The 19286-nt window shown below is 45.4% G+C and overlaps 4 protein-coding genes and 1 non-coding gene across 27 annotated transcripts in view; 3 read left to right on the top strand and 2 right to left on the bottom strand.

Annotated features, from left to right (window-relative positions):
• Positions 1–19286, bottom strand: part of MRPL57 (mitochondrial ribosomal protein L57) — a 407990-nt gene that overhangs the window by 117405 nt on the left and 271299 nt on the right. The window lies entirely within an intron of this gene.
• SAP18 (Sin3A associated protein 18) overlaps positions 1–19286 on the bottom strand; it is a 556924-nt gene that overhangs the window by 84741 nt on the left and 452897 nt on the right. Inside the window, exon 1 of one of the 22 annotated variants that reach the window (XM_050766773.1) lies at positions 11855–11858. The exons of 20 other annotated variants lie outside the window; for them this stretch is intronic. The gene's annotated coding sequence lies outside the window, so the exon portion shown is untranslated. Of the gene's footprint in view, positions 1–6683; positions 6688–11854; positions 11859–19286 lie in introns of those variants that run through there. One more of the 22 variants, XM_050766791.1, reaches the window with a different exon arrangement.
• EEF1AKMT1 (EEF1A lysine methyltransferase 1) overlaps positions 1–19286 on the top strand; it is a 351602-nt gene that overhangs the window by 35230 nt on the left and 297086 nt on the right. The window lies entirely within an intron of this gene.
• LATS2 (large tumor suppressor kinase 2) overlaps positions 1–19286 on the top strand; it is a 95667-nt gene that overhangs the window by 18772 nt on the left and 57609 nt on the right.
• Positions 6248–6386, top strand: LOC126940930 (U4 spliceosomal RNA). The gene has a single exon (XR_007720988.1). It is a non-coding gene; the product is annotated as a U4 spliceosomal RNA (small nuclear RNA).

Consider the following 19286-nt stretch of genomic DNA (forward strand, 5'->3'; position numbering starts at 1 on the left):
TGTGAAAGCATGAAGTTAAATATGCTGCCAAGCACCATCCCTTGATGTACAGAACCCAGCAGTTTTGAAAGTAGGAAAGCAGCAGTCCTGGGGAAATCTGGAGTAAGATTGCAGAGAAACTTTCGGGCCAACAGCAGAGCTTAAAATCTCCTGTAAATCACTCGCAGACAAAGGAGGCAAGCGGAGCCCCTGTGTTCTTTGCAGTTGTGTTTCAGCTGTGAGAAAAAGAAACAAGTCAAGCAAATAATCCCAAATGCAGGTGGGATCTTATTAGGTAAAATCCATTAGTGATAATTATAGTGCAAGAAGTAATAAAGCCAGGGCTGTTTGCAATACAGAAACACACAAATACAATAAAAGTAAGGATCATGACACCGATGAAGTTTCCATCAGCATTTAATTTATGTTAATTGCTAGCAGAAAGGCCTCCATTTACCATATTTAATGCCCTTGAAATAATTCAGTCAGTTTGGTGTGTGGTGTTACTTTATAACTTAAAACAGCTGTGCCTCCACCTTTCCCCTCCAACTCCCATTTCTTGGTCTGGATAAAAAATGCATTTGCTTTCAGAAAATTCAGGTAGGAAAGTCATCATGTGAACCCAAATAATAAGAGAGAAAAAGATAACAGTACCTTTGGAGTTGTATGTGTCTGTTTGTTAAAAAGATGATCTGAATTCAGTATAATAGAGTTCTTTTTTTTTAAGATGGTGTCTTGCTCTGTCGCCCAGGCTGGAGTGCAGTGGCGTCATCTTGGCTCACTGCAGCCTCGGCTCCTGGGTTCAAGCAATTCTCCTGCCTCAGCCTCCATGTAGCTGGGTTACAGGCACACGACACCACGCCTGGCTAATTTTTGTATTTTTAGCAGAGATGGGGTTTCATCATGTTGGCTAGGCTGGTCTCAAACTCCTGACCTCAAGTGATCTGCCTGCTTCAGCCTCCCAAGGTACTGGGATTACAGGCGTGTATCACCATGTCTGTCTGAGAGTTCCTATTGTTGCAGCTTTTCTCCCTTTCACTCCTACTGTTTTTTGTTTTTGTTTTTGTTTTTGGTTTTTGAGGTGGAGTCTCACTCTGTCACCCAGGCTGGAGTGCAGTGGCACGGTATGGGCTCACTGCAACTTCTGCCTCCGGGGTTCAAGCGATTATCCTGCCTCAGCCTCCCGAGTAGCTGGGACTACAGGCGCCCGCCACCATGCCTGGCTAAGTTTTTGTATTTTTAGTAGAGATGGGGTTTCACCGTGTTAGCCAGGATGATCTCAATCTCCTGACCTCCTGATCTGCCCGCCTTGGCCTCCCAAAGTGCTGGGATTACAGGCATGAGTTACCGCGCACGCCCAGCCACTCCTACTGTTTTGTTTAAGAGGGTTTTGCTCTGTTGCCCAGGTTGAAGTGCAGTGGTGAGGTCACTGCTCACTGAAGCCTCGACCTTCTGGACTCAAGCGATCCTCCTACCTCAGCCTCCCAAGTAGCTGGGACTACAGATGTGCCACCACGTCTGGCCAGTTTTCAAATTTTTTTCTGGAGATGGTATCTCGCTATGTTACCCAGGCTGGTCTGGAACTTCTGGACTCAAGCAATCTGCCTGCCTTAACCTCCCACAGTGCTAGGATTATAAGTTCAAGCCACCACACCCAGCCTTAACTTTTTATTAAAGTAAAATTTACTTTAAAAAAAGTACACAATTTCTAAGCACACAGCATAGTGAATTTTCACGTATTAAACCCACCCATGTAACTAGCATGTTTGAGTATATTTTTAATTAAAATACTTTAACATGGAAATTTCTGGAAAAAGTAAAAAACTTTAGGGTATTTTCTGTGTAAGGTTATAACGTGTATGTCAAATGATATGTTTATTAATCTTTTGCACATAAATTACTGAAGACTTAAGAAAATTCCTGTAGAATAAAAACTAGGCCACTAGATTAATATTTCTTATGGGAGGAGCTGCTCTTTAAATATAGATTTAAGGAATCGGAAAGGTAAGTCTTTTCGTTATGGGTATCATTTTGAGCCTCGGATGGTTATTGGCATAAGTGACCATTTAAATTTGCATTTAAGTATGCAAAACATTTCTGTTCCACGGAAGCCTGGGACTTGCTTTCTCTGTCCAGTTGCAGTGGAGCATCTGCATGGTGTGGGTAGGGGGGTGTCATCAGCTCACTGCACTCCCTGCTCTTAATTATGGCACTCAGGATGGTGCCTCTGAGTCCTGTGAGAATGAGGTTCCAATTCAGTAACTCCCAGGGGAGGCCCATGGCCCCTGGACCCCTCAGAATAGCAAAGCACTTTGCCACGTGGTGCCCTCTGGGAGGACTTTCTTTGGATGCGAGGACTAGGAGAGGGTTCTGCTTTCCTTGAGAAACTGGCATGTGCTTTTTCTCGTGGCCGGCCTGTATCCTGCCTGTCCACCCTTCCTCTGATCTGCTGAGAGGTGCCCAGTCTGTGGCTCAGCGTTGATTCATTGTCCTGGTCCTGAATATTGTGTCGGCTGTAATTTCCTAATCCTGATTAATCCAGTTCTTTCCCCCACTTTATCATGTTTAAGTGATTTAAACTTCAATGGAATGAGGGTAGGGAAGAAATGTAAATAAACAAACAAACGGATAAACTGATTATATTAGACCAAATAAGGAAAGGCGTAAAGAAGACAGCCAGTGGTGAGGATGTGCACTGAGAGGCAGGCTTCCTGAGAACAGCGGCCACGCCAGCCTCTCAGTGAATCAGGCGCGATCTGCTTAATAAGAAAAGGGATTGAATTCTTCACATTCTCAAGCCAAAACGTGCAGAAAAAGCAAGCCTTCTCCACTCACCACACAAGTGCAGACCCAGGCCTTTGCCAACCTAGATAGCACTGCAAAGGGGTGAGACCCTCTGGGGCACGTGGGGTCTCACAGGAATGAGGACTGGTGTTGGCAGAGGCCCTGTGTGTGACACTGTCCTAAGCGTTTGCCATGTGTCATCTCCTCAGAACAGCACAGCAGGGGGAGATGGGTTCTAGTTGGCCCAGTGTTTTAGAAGAAACTGGCTGAGGGCATGAAAATGTGTCAGGCAGGTGACTCAAGCTCTCCCCTGCCTACCGGAGCCTTTCCTGACCTGCGTGCAGGGTCCTTGTCAGATGTACCCTTCACACATCCAGAACGAGCGGCAGGTCTGAGGAAGGAGTTCAGCGCTCCCGCAGAGTGGCCATTTCGCTCTCCATCTTTGGTGTCCAGTGTATGCATTGCTAGCTCATCGCTGGATAGCTGCTGCTGCCTTTTTAAGTTCTGTGGATATTTCAACCTAAAAGGAAGAGGCTGAGGCAAAATTAATAGAAGTAGAGAGTTTATTTGGGCCAAGTTGAGGACTGCAACCCTGGAGCATAGATTCAGGTTGCCTTGGACACACACTGTGATGAGCCGCAGTTACAGGTGAATTTTTACTCCAGCCTGGGTGACAGAGTGAGGTCTCATCTCAAAAAACAAACAAATAAATATAAATAAAGGCAAAAAGGGGGCAGGGAGTGGGCTGAAACAAAGTTGTTTGTGAGGAATTCTCATTGGCTTACACAAATAACATTGATTTAGTGATTGGCTATACATCGTCAAGCTGTAGGGTGTGGGTTATAGTGTCCAGTGTGGCATTATTAGGTTAATTTATAGCCACTTGTGGCAACAGCAGGCAGTTTCAAAAAGTGAACACGTGGCCAGGCGCGCTGGCTCACGCCTGTAATCCCAGCACTTTGGGAGGCCGAGACCATCCTCGCTAACACCGTGAAACCCCGTCTCTACTAAAAATACAGAAAAATTAGCCAAAAAAATTGGGCGTGGTGGCAGGTGCCTGTAGTCCCAGCTACTCGGGAGGCTGAGGCAGGAAAATGGTGTGAACCCAGGAGGTGGAGCTTGCAGTGAGCCGAGATCTCGCCACTGCACTCCAGCCTGGGCAACAGAGTGAGACTCCACCCAAAAAAAAAAAAAAGTGAATACATGCCTCAAGGGGGAAGTAGAATGTGATTGTTCTCTCAGTTTAATGTTTCTCTGGGCCCAGTAATTTAAAAGGACTCCAGATTCCTCAGATAAGAATTCTTTTCTCATTTCCATCCTCATAGGGGTTGCTTCTCTTTTCCCTCATGTCTGTGGGGCATGGGGTTTCTCAGGGTCCCTCTCCTCTCCTCTCATTCCCCGGGCATCCATACATGGCTGCCTGCCACATCCCTGGCAGCTGGCCAGCCTGACTCCCGCCTTGGCTCTGCTGCAGCTTCCAGGGCCTCCCAGGCCCTGGTCTTATCCTCCCCACATGCTCCCCTCTACAGAGGAGCTCTCTGCAGTGTCTCAGCCACGCGGCACGGCCTCCAGACAGCTCTTCCCGCCTGCTTGCTTTGGGGCTCTCTGACGCATGATTTTGTTGCCTGGAAGTATCACCAGCTATCTGGATTCTAGTGTCTGCTGTGATTCCACTCAGATGCCTTTTTACACAGGCTCTTCCACCTGGATACGAGCTGCTCCTATTCAAACTTCCATAGCAAAGACATTTCTTTTTCTTTTTCTTTTCTTTTTTTTGAGACAACGTCTGTCGCCCAGGCTAGTGCAGTAGCCTGGCTCACTGTAGCCTTGGCCTCCTGGGGTCAAGCAATTCTCTGCCTCAACCTCCCAAGTAACTGAGACCACAAGCTAATTTTTCTATTTTTTGTAGAGATGGGGTTTCACCATGTTGCCCAGGGTGGTCTTGAACTCCTAGTCAGAAGTGATACATCCGCCTCAACCTCCCAAAGTACTGGGATTACAGTCATGGGCCACCATGCCCGGCCAGAAATTTCTTTCTTTCTTATTTTTTTTTTTTTGAGATGGAGTTTCGTTCTTATTGCCCAGGCTGGAATGCATTGGCGCTATCTCGGCTCACTGCAACCTCCGCCTTCCAGATTCAAGCGATTCTCCTGCCTCAGCCTCCCAAGTAGTTGGGATTACAGGCATGCGGCACCACGCCCAGCTAATTTTGTATTTTTAGTAGAGATGGGGTTTCACTATGTTGGTCAGGCTGGTCTTGAACTCCTGACCTCAGGGGATCCACTCACCTCAGCCTCCTGAAGTTCTGGGATTACAGGTGTGAGCCGCCTCGCCCGGCCTCAGAAATTTATTTCTAACCCCAAGGATGCTCTGTGCGTTGGGCATTGTGTTGTCAGGTTGTCGTGCCCCAGACTTGCTTTCCCTGTCTGAGGCAGTGTCTCTGGGGGCCTGGATCTTGGAGTTTATCCCTCTGTGCCCACAAGGCCTCCCACACTGCAGGGCATGTGCTCCTCAGTGCTTGCTGACCAGTGAAGGTTCTGTGTACTAGTCCAGCCAAAACCCTCACCCCAGTTGTCAGACCCTGGAAAAGATGCTAACCAGAAATGCAGATCTCCTCGGGATTTTATTTGACTTAATTCTCACAACATGCATCACCAAGAAAGCTATAGAGAAATGGTTAACACTAATCTCCCAGCCCTTTGTCTTGGTGGCAAGGTCCTGCCACAGGATTGCTTCATTGTAATAAAGATATTTGCTAATGAAAAAGATAAAAGGAATTTAGATAACATGTACATTTCCTCTTTCTCCCTTCCTCTTGAAAGGGAACCACCTTTGGTGTTACTGAACATATTAATAAGAGGAGAAGGAAGAAAGAAACACTTAAGTTTAGGAATGTCGGTCATGTAACAGGAAATTGTATTACAATGGCTTTTGGGTGTAGCAGGTCCTTGCCTTTTTCCCTTTTCTTTTTCTTAGTGACTTTCACGTTAATTTTGGCTCTTCCATAAGGCACACCACATACCTTTTTAATGTAGGGTTTTAAATTACTTTCACAAAACACAAGCAAAGCATACCCCTCTGTGTCATAAACCCCCCTACAAGCAAAGCATACCCCTCTGTGTCATAATCCCTCCCCCCAACCTTAAGCTCCTAGTTTTTGTTTGTTTTTGTTTTTGTTTTCTTGAGATGGAATCTCGCTCTGTTCTTAGGCTGGAGTGCAGTGGGGCGATCTCAGCTCATTGCAACCTCCGCCTCCCGGGTTCAAGCGATCCGCCGTGCCTCAGTCTCCCGAGAAGCTGGGATTACAGGCATGCGCCACCGTGGCCGGCTGTTTTTAGTAGATACGGGGTTTCTCCATGATGGTCAGGCTGGTCTAGAACTCCGACCTCAGGTGATCCGCCCGCCTCGGCATCCCAGTAAGACTGCTGTTAACGTGTTGGTATAAAACTGGACAACTTTTGTCTAATTACAAAAATAGATAAAAAGCTTTGCACAGTGGCAGTGTCACAGTCAATGAGGTTTATCCAAGGTGCAATTACTGCTAATTGGAAACTTTCCAATACCCCACCATGACAACTTGAAATGTAGTCAGCACTGGCAATTTTTGACAGTCTCTACAGAGACTGAAAAAAAAAAGAGAGATGTAATAGGTGGGTTGCAGTGACTCACACCCGTAACCTCAACACTCTGGTAGGCTGAGGCAGGAGGATTACTTGAGTTTGTAAGTTCAAGGCCAGCCTGGGCAACATAGCAAGACCCTGTCTATTTTTTTAATTTAAAAAAAAAAGGATGGAATTATATATTAAACTATATAATGTACCACACACATACATTTTGTGTAACAGAATTGAGGCCTTGTGGCCCATCAGATCACCCCAGTCAGTTCTCCTCCGAAGCACCTCATGCACTGGCCTCTCCTGCCCCCCCGTACAGTCTCCACCTTTGCTCCTGGGATCTTGGTGGCTCCTGGCTGCCCCTCCTGCGTCTTTCTCCAACTTTCCCTGCACAGTGCCCTCCTCAGTCTGATTTGTTTTGTTTTGTTTTTTGAGACAGGGTCTTGCTTTGTCGCCCAGGCTGGAGTGCAGTGGCATGATCATGGCTTACTGCAGCCTCGAACTCCTGGGCTCAAGCAATCCACCCAAGTAGCTGGGACTACAAACGTGGGCCCATGGCTGGCCCCCCTCATTCTGAAAAGGGAAGATTCTGTCATTTCCCTTCTGGAAACCTTTTCTCTGGCCTCGGGATGGCACCCGGGAGCTGGCAGGCAGGGCCCACCTGTAGCCGCAGGATCCCACCTCCTGGCAGGCCCACCCTGGCCCGACCCACCCTGGTCCTGACCACCCTGGCCCTGCCTGCCCTGGCCCTGCCCACTCTGCCTGTCTCTCAGGCTGCCCAGTGCTGGCCCCTCTGCAGGACCAGGCCCACTTCTCCCTCAGGGCTCATCTTTGGGTCTGTGATTCAGAAAAGCCTTTTCTGAGCCCCCAGTCAAAATTAGGTCCCTCTGTTCTCTCCCATGACACCGTAATTTTCTCCCCCAGTGTTTATCAGAATCTGCTGTTAAGTAGTTGTGTGTCTCCCTGTGTAGATTTTAAGGCCTATGAGACAGTGACTTTGTTCTAGTCGCCACTTTCTGAGACCCAGAACTGTGCAAGCTCTCAAAAACTCCTGACAGACAAGCACAGAGACAAGCATTACGTCATAAACATTTTCATTCCATTATATAGTCTTTTTAAATTTTTTTTTTTTTTTTTGAGATGGAGTCGCGCTGTGTTGCCCAGGCTGGAGTGCAGTGGCACGATCTGGCTCACTGCAACCTCCCCGTCTTGGGTTCAAGCGATTCTCCCCCATCAGCCTCCTGAGTAGCTGGAATTACAGACACCTGCCATCATGTGTGGCTAATTTTTGTATTTTTGTAGAGATGGGGTTTCACCATGTTGGCCAGGCTGGTCTTGAACTCCTGACCTCAGGTGATTCACCTGCCTTGGCCTCCCAAAGTGCTGAGATTACAGGCCTGAGCCAACACACCCGGCCCTGAAATATGATTTTTAACATCTGCATTGTATTCCATTGTTCAGATAGATGTCCCATAATTTATTGTAAAGAGCTGGTCATGAACATTCTTCTACATACATTCTTATGGATATCACTGATTTCCTCAGAATACATTTTAGGAATGGAATTACTAGGGTAAATGTTGAGAGCATTTTTACCGTTCTTGTATTGCCAAGTGGGTTTTTAAAAATCATTCAATTGAATTTATACTTCCAACCTGCCAACAAAGAATATTATCACTACTACTACTAAAAACTAGAAGCAGCTGTCAGTTTAATAGTTGGCTTTGTTTTTGTTTTTGAGACAGAGTTTTGCTCTGTCGGCCGGGCTGGAGTGCAGTGGCACCATCTGGACTCACCGCAACCTCCGTGTCCCGGGTTCAAGCAGTTCTCCTGCTTCAGCCTCCTGAGTAGCTGGGGTTACAGGCGCCTGCCACCATGCTGGGCTAATTTTTGTATTTTTAGTAGAGACAGGGTTTCACCATCTTGGCCAGTCTGGTCTTGCACTCCTGACCTCGTGATCCACCTGCCTCGGCCTTCCAAAGTGCTGGGAATACAAGCATGAGCCACCACGCCTGGCTTAATTTTTGTATTTTTAGTACAGACGGGTTTCATCATGTTGGCCAGGTTGTTATCGAACTCCTGACCTCACAAGATCCACCTGCCTCAGCCTTCCAAAGTGCTGGAATTACAGGCGTGAGCCACCACGCCAGGCCAAAAGCCCGTTTTAACAGGAAAGCGGGTCCAGCCTCAGGCACTTAATAAGAGCCTCCCCACTCACCGCCAAAATGAGAGCTTTCTGGTACTTAAAACTGGAGAACCATTACCACTTTCTATTATCACACACATCCATTGCTGCAATTAAGAATACAAAGCCCACTTTGGGAGGCTGAGGGGGGTGGATCATCTGAGGTCAGGTGTTCAAGACCACTCTGGCCAATGTGGTGAAACCCGTCTCTATTAAAAATTAGCTAGGTGTGGTGGCACACGCTTGTAGTCCCAGCTACTCAGGAGGCTGAGGCACAAGAATCACTTGAACTCGGGAGGCAGAGGTTGCAGTGAGCCAAGATCGCGCCACTGCACTCCAGCCTGGGCGACAGAGCTAGACTCTGTTCCCCCAAAAAAGGGGGAGGGAGAGCTGTTGAGGAAATACCTTTTCTCTGCTCCCTGAATGACTTACCTCTGTGAGTGGCGCAGGCCCTAGGTGGACTCTAGGAATTACTGGCTACTCATGTGCTGTGGTGTTGGTCCCTGCAGCTCTTTGCCCTCCACTGCCAGCAACCTTCTCTTCTATCCCAGTGTGCAGTATAGATCTTAGCATTTTTTTTTTTTTTTTTTTGAGATGGAGTCTCGCTGTGTGGCCCGGGCTGGAGTGCAGTGGCCAGATCTCAGCTCACTGTAAGCTCCGCCTCCCGGGTTCACGCCATTCTTCTGCCTCAGCCTCCCGAGTAGCTGGGACTACAGGCGCCGCCACCTCACCCGGCTAGTTTTTTTTGTATTTTTAGTAGAGATGGGGTTTCACCGTGTTAGCCAGGATGGTCTCGATCTCCTGACCTCGTGATCCGCCCGTCTCGGCCTCCCAAAGTGCTGGGATTACAGGCTTGAGCCACCGCGCCCGGCAATCTTAGCATTTTTTATGTGGGCTGTAACATGAAAAATATTGGAGATCATAAATATTGTTCACTTAATGCTTGTTGTGTCACACCAAACAATTTACTGCTGAGATTATTTGCTGTCATGTGGTTGTAGAGATCTAGGCGGGAACTTGTGTACAGTCAGGATTGGTGGTTTTTGTTGCCTGGAACCCCAGCTTTGCCTGGCTTGATGGTTGGGGTCCTGGGAGAGTTCTGGGTCTGTGAGTTCTGGGTCTCCAGTCTGCATGCAGTTCTCTGTGGGGGCTTCATTTAAACTGTTTCTGTCATTGCCAAACCATTTGTGGATGTAAATAGAGAAAACCAACAAGGATCTAAATAGGGGAAAAACCAACAAGGAAATTGAATGTTTTATGACATTTAACAATGCTCTCTTTTAGAATTACTTTTAATAGGGTTATGATGAATTTCAAAATTAACAACAACAAAAAAATGCCACATCCATTATCATAGTCACTACCCAGCGTCTCTTTATTTTGGCCTTAAAATTTACTGGCCAGAAATTCATAGCTCTTGAATTGAAACTGCATTCATCATGCAATTTTTTATATATTAGGTTTTACTCATTTTAGATTTCTTTTCTTGCTTATTTTTTTGGTTTTGTTTTAGTTTGTTCTTGTCAATAGAGATGGAGTCTTGCTGTGTTTCTCGGCCTGGTCTGAAACTTCTGGCCTCAAGTGATCCTCCCGCCCTGGCCTACCGAAGTGTTGGGATTACAGGCGTGAGCTCTGTGCTCAGCCCCATCTTAGATATAGTTATTTTGTAGTATTGTATTTAGAAGGGAGATTATTTTCGTAGTTAAATTTTTACAATTTGTAATCTTCTGTAATTGACTTATTTGTTAGTGGATGCCTTTTTTTTTCGTAAGAGTTCTTGATGACTTTCCTGTACTGTGGGAAACGGCAGGAAATTCTTCTCCCCTCTGTACCCTCTCCCAGCAACGAGCCTGGCTGTGTAGGCTCCGCAGCGGCCCCAGGTGTCAGAAGCACTAAATCGAGCTGCTGGTAGCAGATCCCACCGCAGAGGCCTAACCCCCAGTGGTAGAATGAGAAGGATGCTGGAGATGAGCGGGCTGTGGTGGCACGGCAGTTCACAGTTTCATCAGGAATAGGCACCTTCTCTCTCTCTCTGCCACCCTTAGCAAGTGACTCCGTCTTGGCGTGCACCAGGTGGCAGCTCTGTGATGGTGTTCCAGGTCTGAACCAGGGAAGGATGTGCTGGCACTGGCTCTTTGTCAGGGAGCTTCCTCAGCACCTCCCCGGTCAGGACCCAGTTACTTGGTCACGGGGGTTTAAGCAGCTTTGGAAATGTGTACTTCAGCTGGGCATATGGCCACCCCTAATGCAACTGAGCACTGTTAGTAAGGAAGAAAGGGAGGCCGGACCTTGGTTAGAAAGCCATAGTGTAGCCATGTGTCACCTTGGCTGTGTCACCAGGGCATACCATGCACCTTCTGAGCCTCAGGATTCCTCATCCACACACTTGGGATGATAATTGCTCCATGTTCTGAGTTGTCCCGCTGACCAGAAAGAATGTAAAGTGACTGGCCCGTGGTTGGTATGCAGAGGTGGCAGTCTGACCACAGTGCCATGTGTCATTAGTGCTCAGAAACTTGTGAGGATGCTGGAGAGCTGGGCTTCCTGGTGCTGTGACGTGCTTTACTGAAATAATAAGATCATTGTCCAACCAGCCTGGGTGCGACGGGTCCCCTGTCCCACAGAAATCACATGGAGAAGATTTGCTCAAACTTGTGGAATGTGTGTGTCCTTGTGGTTTTGATATATATTTGGGTAGTTATGACATTAGAAGAATTATTAATCATGTCATAGAAATAAAGGTTGTTTTGTACAAAAGTAAATGATTAGCAGTGACAAATTTCCCCAGCCAAGAAGTACACATTTAATGTAAACTGGAAGTAACTTCATTTGGCTTATAAAAGCTTTTAGTCAGCAGAGAGCTGTTGTAAAGCTAGTGGCATTTGGCATCTGGGAGGCCCAAGAATGTGGCCAAGTGTAGTGGAACAAATTGTACTCTGTGCCGGCTGTCAACCTTGGAGACGCCTAGAAGAGCCTTCAGTGATTCCGTGTGTTTCTCTGTCACCTTCTGTTTCTTCTCCATGCCACATGGCTTAACTCAGCTCTGCCGCTTTGGTGTTTCCACGGTTTTTCTGGAGTTGGAGGCTGGAAATGTTATAAGAAGCCCCACCCGTGGCTGGGTCTTTCTGCACTGAACTCGTCTTATTTGCTTCCCGTCTTCCCATCACGTCTCTACCTCTCTGAGGTCACCGTAGAAAGAGAAATCAAGTCAGCAGGGACTCAGCTGACCCCTCTTTTCAGGATTCCTTGGTAGTTTCCAAATTCTTTCTCTACACCAGGAAGGTCTCTCTCTCCCCCCGTCCCTTGTTCTCTCTCATCCTCCCCACTTCTTTTTCTCAACCCGGTCTGGGAGTCATTTCTAACAAGAGGTTCCTAGCTTACATTGTCTCTGGCGCTAGGCTCCATTCCAGTCTTTCTGTTAATGAGTCCTTTCTTCAGTGGCCTATTTTTTTTTTTTTTTCTCGTGTCTTTGCTGCTAACACCCTGCTCTGCTATACCTGGATTCTCCCTGACCCAGTAATTCCCCCGGTGAACTTTTCCTGAATGGCAAGTCCCTTGGTAACCACTATCCTCACCGTCCTCTTCCAATCTGATCTCCACTTATTTCTTGTACCGGCCCAGCCTCCCTGTTCTCATTGGGTCTGCCCTCTGCACCTCCCCTGCCACCAGGCTGTGAGATTATCTCCCACACTGGATTCGCTCATGCTGTCGCCCCCCAGGAGTGCACTCCCTAGCCAGCCGTGGTCCACCCTTCGAGTCCCACTTCCACGACCCATCCTGTGGCCTTGTACAGCTATTCATACGAGTGCCTGCTAAGTTCTTTCTTTTCTGAATTCCCATTTGTGTCAGTATCATCCAAGGAACTGTGGTAGGTCTCTCAGCATCTTAGGGATTATTTAGGGGTGTCCAGTCTTTTCCCTGGGCCACAATGGAAGAAGAATTGTCATGGACCACACATAAAATACACTAATACTAACGATAGGTGATGAGCTTAAAAAAAAAAAAAGGCCGGGCGTGGTGGCTCACACCTGTAATCCCAACACTTGGGGAGGCTGAGGCAGGCAATTACTTGAGGCCAGGAGTTCCAGACCAGCCTGGCCAACGTGGCTAAACCCCACCTCTACTAAAAATACAAAAATTCGTCAGGCGTGGTGGCGGGCGCTGTAATCCCAGCTACTCAGGAGGCTGAGGCAGGAGAATTGCTTGAACCTGGGATGCGGAGGTTGCAATGAGCCGAGATCGTGCCATTGCACTCCAGCCTGGGAGACAGAGCGAGACTCTGTCTCAAAAAAATAAATAAAAAATGATAAGCCATAAGAACAGAGCAGAGATCAGTTTGTGTGTGAATCTAGTCAAACTGCAGCACATAGCTCTCTCCTGTAAAACAGAGCACCTAACCCATTAGAATGCAGTGTTGCCGCAACGTATTATCAGCAGTATTGTTTTTAGCCATCATTACTGCACATGGAGAGAACAGGGAAAGTGAGACCTTAGGAACTAAGGCAGTCAGTAGCACCGGGAGAAACCAGATGCTGGCTTTAGCAGACAGCAAATTTAAACAGCTATCATGAAATGGTTAAAATGACAAATTTTGTTAGTTTTTGAAACAATTTTTTTTAAAAAGCTATTAAAAATATGTTCAGAGAATGAAAGGGAAATGTATCAGAATTAAGAGAAAATACAGGGTTAGTGAATGCACAGACAGAAAATCTTTTATTAGTCAGGGTCTTGCTCTGTCACCCAGACCACAGTGCAGTGGGTGCCATAACAGCTCACTGCAGCCTTCCTGGGCTCAAGCAATCCTCCCTCTCAGCTTCTGAAGCAGCCGTGACTACAGGCATACTCTGCCATACTCAGCTCACGGTTTAACTTTCTTGTAGAGATAGGGTCTCACTGTTTTGCCCAGGCTGGTCTCAAACTCCTAGGCTCAAGTGATCCCCTGCTCCCCCCGACCGCCCGGTTCCCAAAGTGCTGGAATTACAGGCATGAGCCACCACACCCAGCCCTAGACAGGAAATCTTTACAGAGAAATGGAAACTACAAAAATGGAAACTCTAAGCTGAAAAGTAAAATAAGTGAAAAAAATTTTATTGGCTACATGGTATCAACATAACAGTAGGTATGGCAATAGAAAGAACCAGTAAACTGAAATATAAATTAGTAGAAATTACCCAATCCAAAAATCATAGAAGAAAATTGAACAGAAATGAACAGAACTCTCAGTGACTTGTGGGATAATATGAGATTGTCCAGTATATGTGAAATTGGAATCCAAGAAGACGAGTAGAAAGGAAATACCTAAACATTTGACACAGTAATAGTTAAAAGCTTCCCAGATGTGGTGAAAAGCATTCATGTGCAGATCTAAGAAGCTTAATAAACCAAGAGCAGGATGAACACAGAGGAAACAACTCCTAATGAAAGCCAAAGATAAAGACAAAATCTTGAAAGCACCCAGAGAAAAATGATGTTACATACAGAAAAATGATAAAAGCTGACTTCTCATCAGACAGTATAAAAGCTGAATATATTGAAATGACACATTCAAAGTGCTGAAGAAAAAAGTACACCAAGTATTTTATATCTAGCAAAACTGTCCTTCAGAAATGAAAGTGTTGTAAAGACATTTCCAGGGGAACAAGAATCTGAGAAAATTTGTTACCAGGGGACCTGTATTAAAAGAAATACTAAAGGGGTAGGGGTATGGGGGGGAAAATGCTAAAGGATATACAGGAAGAAATGAAGAGCACTAAAAATAGTAGATATCAATAAGTATAAAATACTAATTTATTTTTCATTTTCTTTCTTGTAATCTCTTTAAAAGACACATCAATATTTAAAGTAAAAACACTTTATTGATAGGTTTATCATATCTATAGATCTAATATACAACACTATGAGTTGGGAAAGTTAAGTGGAAATATATTATTGCCGAGTTCCTTTTCTAGTGTAACTCAAAATTAACATTTAAGTAGATTGTTGATATAGTTTGGATATTTGTCCCCACCCAAATTTCATGTTGAAATGTAATCCCCAGTGTTGGAGATAGGCATGGTGGGACTAGATCATGGGAGTGGATTTCTTTCTTTTTCTTTTTTTTTTTTTTTGAAGCAGAGTCTAGCTCTTTCGCCCAGGCTGGAGTGCATTGGCTCGATCTCAGCTCAGTCCAACCTCACCGTCCCAGGTTCAAGCGATTCTCCTGCCTCAGCCTTTTGAGTAGCTGGGATTACAGGTGTGTGCCACCATGCCCTGCTAAGTTTTGTATATTTGGTAGAGACGGGGTTTCACCATGTTGGCCAGGCTGGTCTCGAACCGCTGACCTCAGGTGATCTGCCTGCCTCGACCTCCCAAAGTGCTGAGATTACAGGCATGAACCACCATGCCCAGCCTTGGGGATAGATTTCTTATGAGTAGTTTAGCACCACCCTCTTGCTGCTGTCCTCAAGATAGTGAATTCTCATGAGGTCTGGTTGTTTAAAAGTGTGTGGCACCTCCCCCTGCCCTCTTGCTCCTGCTTAATCATGTGATGTGTCTGCTCCTACTTTGCCTCCATGAGTAAAAGCTCCCTGAGGCCTTCCCAGAACCCCTGCAAATGCTGGTACCATGCTTGTACAGCCTGCAGAACCATGAACCAGTTAAACCTCTTTTCTGTATAAATTACCCAGCCTCGGGTATTTCTTTATAGCAATGCAAGAATGGCCTAATACAATTGTAGTAAGTTAAAAGTGTTTATTACCACACCTGTAATCTCAGTATTTGGAAGGCTGAAGTGGGCAGATCACTTGAGCTCAGGAGTCTGAGACCAGCCTGGGCAACATGGTGAAACCCCATCTCCACAAAAAATAAAAAAAAAAACTAGCTAGGCATGGTGGTGCACATCTGTAGTCCCAGCTACTTGGGAGGCTGAAGTGGGAGGATGGCTTGAGCCTGGGAGGTGGAGGTTGCGGTGAGCCATGGTGGTGCCAATACACTCCAGCCTGGGCCATAGAGCCAGATCCTATCTCAGAAAAAATTATATTACCATCTTTAGAGCAACCACTAAAATATAATTCAAAGAGACAGAGCTAGAGAGCCAATAGAGGAGTTAAAATGGAATACTAAAATAATAATAATAATATGAGACAAATAGGAATAGCAGGCCTAAATAATAACATTCACTGCAAAGGGATTCAGCACCTTAATCAAAAGGCAAAGAATATGGGAGTGAATAAAAAAGCTAAGTGCAAGTATATGCTGTCCACATGAGACATATTCTAAATACGAGGACACAAATAGACTGAAAGTAAAAAGCTGGAAAACAATATGCCATGCAGTGGCAATATTAATATCAGACAGTACCCTTCAAGATGAGGAATATGGTTGGTCCATATCTGTGAGTTTTGCATCTGCAGATTCAACCAATTGCAGATAGAAAACTTAAAAAAGCACACACACAAAATACCCCACCACCAACAAAAGATAACAGTACAACAATAAAAAAAAAAATTAAAAACAGTATAGTGTAACTATTTACATAGTATTTACATTGTATTCAGTATTATAACTAATCCAGACATGATTGAAAATATATGGGAGGATATATGTAGGTTATATGCAGATACTACTTCATTTTATATGAGACTTGATAATTCTGGGATTTTGGTATTTGGCGGGGATCCTGAGACCAATTCCTCATAGATGCTTAGGAACAACTGTATTACTCAAGGCAAAGAGGGACACTTCATAAACAGAAGGGTCAGTAGATCCGGAAAATGTAGTAGTGAGTATGCCCAAAAGCAAAGCTTCAAACTATATGAAGCAAAGTATATGCAGCAGGAGCTAAAGGAGATATGGGTAGATACACAGTCATACTTGGCAATTTTAATACCCCCCTCAATGGTTGATAGAAAAGTAGACAAAAATATCGGTAAGGATATAGGAGACTTGAACAACATTATGAGCCACTTTATTTAATTGGCATCCATAAAAGGCCACACTCAATATGTGAAGAATACAGTCTGTCCCTCCCTCCCTCGTTCCCTCCCTCCTTCCTTCCTTCCTTCCTTCCTCTTCCCTCCCCTTCTCCATCACTCTCTCTTTTATTTTGGATTAAGGGGTACACATGCAGGTTCATTAGTACAGGAAAACACCTGTTTTGGGGGTTTGGTGTACAGACCATTTCGTCACCCATATAGTACTCCATAGTTACTTTTTCTGATCTTCGCACTCCTCCCACCCCACATTATTTTCAAATGCACATAGAATGTTCAGAAAGACAGACTATAAGATATAGAACAAGTGGGCCAGGCGCAGTGGCTCACGCTTGTAATCCCAGCACTTTGGGAGGCCGAGACGGGTGGATCACCTGAGGTCGGGAGTTTGAGACCAGCCTGACCAACACGGGAAAACCCCATCTCTAGTAAAAATACAAAAATTGGCCGGGCGCGGTGGCTCACGCCTGTGTCCCAGCACTTTGGGAGGCCGAGGTGGGTGGATCACGAGGTCAGGAGATCGAGACCATCCTGGCTAACACAGTGAAACCCCGTCTCTACTAAACATATAAAAAAAAAATTAGCTGGGCATGGTGGCAGCGCCTGTGGTCCCAGCTACTCGGGAGGCTGAGGCAGGAGAATGGCGGGAACCCGGGAGGCGGAGCTTGCAGTGAGCCAAGATCGTGCCACTGCACTCCAGCCTGGGCGACGGAGCAAGACTCCGTCTCAAAAAAAAAAAAAAAAAAAAAAGACATAGAACAAGTTTCAATAGATTTTCAAAGATTGGAATCTTGCAGAATATGTTCTTTGTCCACAAAGAAATTATAAAAAATAATTTTGTTTATTTTTAGACCGGATCTTGCTCTGTCACCCAGGCTGGAGTGCAGTGGTGCAAACATGGCTCACTGCAGCCTTGACCTCCTGGGCTCAAGCGATTCTCCCACCTCAGCACCACAAGTAGCTGGGACTATAGGTATGCACCACCATGTGTGGCTAATTTTTTTTTTTTTATTTTAGCAGAGAAGAGGTCTTGCGGTGTTGCCCAGGCAGGTCTCAAACTCCTTAGCTCGAGCAGTCCTCCCACCTTGGCTTCGCAGAGTGCTGGGATTACAGATGTGAGCCACCACTCCCAGCCAGAGAAAGAATTTTCAAAAGCCCTAAATATTTGGGTATTAACTCACTTCCAAGTAACTCATGAATCAAAGAAGGAATCACAAAAGAAATTATAAAATATTTTGATTTGAATAATTAAACTATACATTAAAATTTCTGGGATTTGGGTAAATTGGTGGGCACTTTAAAGTGATTTGGCTAAAGAAAAGAAGTAATAAAGAGAACAAACAATAGAGAAAGTCGATTAGGTTCTTTGAAAAGATCAATAAGATTAATAAACTTCTAGCTAAACTTGTGAAAGGGAGACAAAGGAAAGAAGGAAGAAAAAAACCCAAACCCACAGTGGAAACAAATAACCAATTTCAGGAGTGAATGGAGGGACACCACTATGAATTCTAGAGACATTTAAAAGAATATAAGGGAGGATACAAACAACACATTTGTTGGCCAATGAATTTGACTACTTTGAAATAGACAAATTTCTTGAAAGATGAATATTACTGAAACTGACACCAGAAGAAATAAAAAAGTCTGAATAGCCCAATATCTACTAAAGATACGAAATTCATGTGAAATTCATAATCAAAATCCTCCTACAAAGAAAATAATAGGCTCAGACGGTTTCATTGGTGAATTGTATCAAACAATTAAGGAAGAAGTAATAATAATCCTAGCCAAACTCTGTGAGACTGGTATTACTCTGAAATTGACTTGCCAAAGCCACCATAAAAAAAAATACAGACTAATATTCCAATATCTTTTTTTTTTTGAGACAGAGTCTCGCTCTGTTGCCCAGGCTGGAGTGCAGTGGCACAATCTTGGCTCATTGCAAGCTCCACCTCCTGGGTTCACACCATTCTCCTGCCTCAGCCTCCCGAGCAGCTAGAACTACAGGCGCCTGCCACCACGCCTGACTCATTTTTTGTATTTTTAGTAGAGATGGGGTTTCACCACATTAGCCAGGATGGTCTTGATCTCCTGACCTCATGATCCGCCCACATTGACCTCCCAAGATGCTGGGATTACAGGCATGAGCCACCACGCCCAGCCCAAAACCTTTTTTTTTTTTTTTTTTTTTTTTTTTTTTTGAGACAGAATCTCGCTCTGTTACCCAGGCTGCAGTGCAGTGACGTAATCTTGGCTCACTGCAACCTCTGCCTCCTGGGTTCAAGTGATTCTCCTGCCTCAGCCTCCCAAGTAGCTGGGACTGCAGGTGTGCCCCACCACACCTGGCTAATTTTTGTATTTTTAGTAGCGATGGGGTTTCACCATATTGGCCAGGCTGGTCTCGAACTCCTGACCTTGTGATATGCCTGCCTTGGCCTCCCAAAGTGCTGGGATTACAGACATGAGCTACCACACCCGGCATTCCAATATCTTTTATAAATGCAATATAAATCTAAACATCCTTATCAAAATATTAGTAAATGGCATTTGGTAAGAAGATGATACATCAGGATCAACTGGAATATATCCCAGATATATAAGGTTAATTTACCATTAGAAAATCAGTGTAATTCGGCCGGGCGCGGTGGCTCAAGCCTGTAATCCAAGCACTTTGGGAGGCCGAGACGGGCAGATCACGAGGTCAGGAGATCGAGACCATCCTGGCTAACACAGTGAAACCCCGTCTCTACTAAA

This window comes from Macaca thibetana, chromosome 17 (genome assembly GCF_024542745.1).
Source record: "Macaca thibetana thibetana isolate TM-01 chromosome 17, ASM2454274v1, whole genome shotgun sequence".
NCBI classification, from domain to species: Eukaryota; Metazoa; Chordata; class Mammalia; order Primates; family Cercopithecidae; genus Macaca; species Macaca thibetana.